This window comes from Megascapheus bottae, chromosome 16, assembly GCF_031878675.1.
Source record: "Megascapheus bottae isolate mThoBot1 chromosome 16, mThoBot2.hap1, whole genome shotgun sequence".
In the NCBI taxonomy this organism is placed as follows: Eukaryota; Metazoa; Chordata; class Mammalia; order Rodentia; family Geomyidae; genus Megascapheus; species Megascapheus bottae.
The window spans coordinates 20,154,795-20,159,368 of NC_143524.1; the positions used below are offsets into that span (position 1 = coordinate 20,154,795).

At 39.1% G+C, this 4,574-nt stretch overlaps 1 long non-coding RNA gene across 1 annotated transcript; it reads right to left on the reverse strand.

Annotated features, from left to right (window-relative positions):
* Positions 1 to 1,304: 1,304 nt before the first annotated feature.
* LOC150052973 (uncharacterized) lies at positions 1,305 to 4,574 on the reverse strand. Its single transcript, XR_016538141.1, has 4 exons — positions 4,447 to 4,574; positions 4,282 to 4,353; positions 2,985 to 3,315; positions 1,305 to 1,323 (listed from the first exon to the last, which is right to left on the reverse strand). It is a non-coding gene; the product is annotated as an uncharacterized LOC150052973 (long non-coding RNA).

Here is a 4,574-nt window from a genome sequence, read left to right on the forward strand (position 1 = left end):
GCCCTCAGATTAGGCACAGACCAAAAATATACCAGGGTTAGCTGATTTCTAGTTTCCCCCATTGTTATATTTTTATTGAAGTTTCAATTGCTATCTCACATTTACTTACACTATGGTTAAATATGCTAAGAATATGCATCATGGTTTCCTCTAACTTATATAGTTGCTTCTTTTGAAGCCCCAGTCCCATTGGTTAATAGTAAAAATGACAAATAATGAAAACCTATATGATCTTTTCACTAACATTCTCTTTGGAGGGATGATTTAAGTCTTCTATTGTTGTCTTCTCTCCTCACCAGTTTTCTCCTCTCCAGGGACTTGCCTTGGAATGCTAGGACCACAGCTCTCCCTTGCTTTATGGTTTCATCTCAATGGCATGTATTGATTGTCAATTGTTGAGCAAAGCTTACGAACACTGAGTGGCTTAAACCAATGCAGATGAACTCTCTCACAGTTTGGGTGCCTTGGGAATTGGAGAGAAGCTCAGTCTGAGATTCCAGTTAGCTGAAGCTTTGATTAAGGCTGGTGATCTGAGTCTACAAATACTCATATTCCTCTTTTCCCACATCTTTCTCAGTCATCCAAGGAAAGTTACTTAGCTTCTGCAGCATCATTATGTGTTCAATTGCCATAGTGTGGTGCAAGAGATTAAGAAAAGTTTTGTGGTCGTTACAATTGAGATATAGTATGAAGTGATAAACTCGCATATGGTGCTATGGTTTGCACCTTAAATGTCTCCTGCTTATAGCAATGCTTGTGTTAAATGTTGGTCAACAGCATATGGTGCTATCAAGAAGTGGTGGAATTTTTTAGAGGGTGGGTCCTAGAGAAAGGAAATTAGGTCACTGGGGGTATGGCCTTGACAAAAATATTCGGACCTGAGTATTTTATTTTTTAGGTGACCATTTTTTTAAAAATATTTTTTATTGTCGGAGTAATGTACAGAGGGCTACAGTTACATTTGTCAGGTAGTGGGTGAATTACTTCTCGCACATTGATATCTCATCTCATGTTTTTATTTCCCTTTCTTTCCCCTGACCCCCTCCCAATCATCTTGTTTCCCCCCTTCCCTTCCCTAATTCAAATAAACAAATAAACGTACATACAATATACCAGGTAACAAAGTCAGATACAGTAACCACAAGAGATTAACCATAAGGGGAAAAAACAGGAAAAGAAATAACATAGTCCATTAAGAACAACAGTCACAAAGATAAACCTCTTGTTTCTTTGTTTCCATGCTGTCATGAGGTGAATGGTTTTCTCTGCCATGTACTCTCACCAATATATGACACTATAGGTCCAGAATTAAGTGACCATGGGCTGGAAAACAAAAAAGAGAAAAATCTTTCATTTTTATAAGTTACTCAAGTGTTTTTTTTCATAGTAATGGAAGCACACACAATACCTGACAAGTCTTGAGCTTGCACAGCACTGCACAGCCCCACATTTGCATTATATATAATTTCAGTTGTGACTCTGGCCTTCTCAGGAGCTTACTATGGCTTTAAATCCTGGGAGCATCACTCCTCTGCTAGAGCACCATGACCACTGGTCACCATTCTTAGATTAGATCTTCTTTCTTTGTCTTAGTCTCATGGCTTGGAGTATACTATCACACTGACTACAGATAGGCTGTTATAGGAATGTTCTTCATCTCTCTTTTCATAAGGACCCTTAGATCCTAGGACAAGTTTCAAAGGATGAGAGATATTCTTGAATCTGAAAGTTCTGATTGTTCCTCAGCCAGTAGGAGGCTTTTCAGAAAATCATAAAGCCTAAGGTCCACATCCAGTAAGGAAGACCACATACTATTGTGAACACTAAGGTTGAATGTTGGGCAGGGATTTTTTTCCCCTTGTTCCTGGTTTTGTGGCTAAGTCAATCATGCCAATAGTTGGAATGAAATCTGGATGTACAGTTGACAAAACTAGGACAAACTAGGTCCATTGAAAACAAATGGAAACCACTGTTTGTCTCTTGATGCCCCAGTGACCTACAGGATAAGGTGATACCCTAAGCATGTGCCTGTGTAGGACGCGGGTCCAAGATTCAGAGAAAGCAGAGAGGATTTCCAATTAGTATGGGAGGAGCTGTAGGCCTGGGTGCTGTCCCCTGGCAAGGTAATCTGTTAGACCAATGTCACTGTGTCTGAAGTATTCCATTAACTTTCAGAATACAGGGTGCCTGTCGCTTTGCTGTCCATTCCAACTCTCATGTGAATTCCTCTTCTGTAGACTTTACACCAGCACTATGCATGGGAAGAAACTCTGTACCTCATTTCCAGGCTTCCTGAGTTGACATGGAACAAAGCCATCCCAAGTCATGGACTATCAGTGCTGAAAAAGTGTCAGTTGAGGATGCCTGTAGTGAGAAGCAGAGAAGACAGGCTTCTGCTTCCTCCACAAAGATTTTGGTCCTGTTTTCTTTTGCAATGACTGTTAGATCAAATCTCTATCTGTAGCCTCTGACTTCTAACAGTCTATTAGGTAGGCTTTGGTGCCTCAGGCTTGTCTGGGCATCCCCAGCTGGGCTGTGATATATTCTTGAAGATAAATGCTTGTGCCAGAATGACAGTATCATTCAATAGTCATTCTGTGACTGTGATGGTTCAAGATATAAACAAGACCACTTCATATCTTGTGTAATAACGCAGAAATGTCATATGAGTACACAAACCTTGGGAATATAGCAACCCTCTTCCTTCTCTGGCCTACATGAGTGCCTATTGCTTACACGAGTGCCTTCTTCTATGAAAAGCTGTAGTCTACATCTAGTTTTCCTCCGTATTAGGTAAGATTTATTCATTTGATACAGAAGCATCCAATCCTAAACAAAGCCTTTCCTTTCTCCAAATCTCCCCCAAGTCACTTAGAAGCTCAACTCTATAACCTCTTTCTATCACTCTCTTAATGAGACATCCCTCAGCACTCTATGGCATGCCTTCTGTTTCACTGCAAGAAGATCCAACTGTTTGACTGCACCTGTGTTTCTAGTGCTCTTTGGCTGCAGGGCATCTTTTCTTCTTTAGGATCCTGTGAAAATTTTGGATGAAATCCTTTGGGTCCCTGGGGATTGGATAAGTTTATCTTTTTCAGGGTTTTTGGGAAGATGTGAGCATTTCAAAGTGATTTGGTAGCAATTTGTGGTCTCTGCTTTCCTTGGCAGCAGGACATGCTTTCCCTGGCAGGACTCTGCCCGGATATGCAGTTGAGGTCTAGCATTTTAAAGAGACTGTCTCAATGGCTGAGTTTTTTAGGGCTCACTTCACGTTTGTTTCCAAATTCACCCGATGTTTCTCCAGAGACTTGGGCCCTTGTTTAAAAAAGAAGAAAAGAAGAAAAGAAGTTTAGTAGGTAACATTGGAGAATGGCTTTCTCAGGTAGAAATAAAATTCAAACTTAAATTCTTATATATCTGTACTTATGGCTTCCAGGAAAAGGTAATTTTTCAAAAGAAAGAAACCAGAAAAGAATCCTTAAATATGTACTACTCAGAAAGAATTGTTTATTTTTTCTGGAAAGGAAAATAGGCTATTACAAACAAAACAGTATCAGGTATTAATAAATGAAACTTCAAAGTTAATTTAGATTAGCTCCAATTTACTCTACTTAATCAGAAATTTAGTTAATCAGTCTTCAACTTAACAATCTTGGAATCTATCTTCTCGATGTAGAGCTAAAAGAACTGGCTGATATCCCTTTCGTTTAAGGAAATAGTCTAAGATGAGGTGGATTTTGAAGGATGAGGGTACTTTGATCATGATGCATTATACTCATAAACTTTGTGTACAAATATTTAAAGATAATAATAATAAGCTGGGCACTGGTGGTTCATACCTGTAATTTTAGCTATTTAGGAAGCTCAGATCTGAAGATTAAGGTTTAAAGTCAGCCCAAGCAGAAAGGTCCAGGTGACTTTCATTTCCAATTAACTAGCAAAAAGCCAGAAGTAGAGGCATGATTAAAGTGGTAGAGCATTAGTTTTCAGGAAAAATAGCAATGGAAGGACTTAAGATCCTGAGTTCAAATTCCAATACCAGCCTCCACACAAAGAAAGAAATGGGCCTTTGGGTTTGATACATAGCTCCTGTCAGAGTTATTGAAAAAAAAAATCACATTACTAATATTTCTGAAGTCCATCAACAATAGATCTGACACTTTGATTCAGTTTCTGATCCAAATCACTTAGCGTTTAATCACAGTAAGCTGGTATCATGCAAAGAATCCCTCCCCAACCCCTGCCAAAAAAACCCCAAAAACAAAAAACAAAAAAACCCACCACAACTCTTTATCCTTTTTGTGTTCATTATGAAGATACCACTCCTGAATATTGTCCTGTTCCATGCTGGGGCTGGGGACGGGGAAGGAAAGATAGATATATTATTGGCTATGTTTGCCATGATGAGGAGAAACTGGAAGTAGAAGATAAAATACCAATACTCACTCTCAAAAAGCATTTCCACTTTATATACGATCAAGCTAATAATATAGAGATTGTGGAATTCAAACTGCTCTTGTTTCCATGGTGGGCATGAGGAATTTGCCAACTATGACGTTGAGCCTCAGGTTATC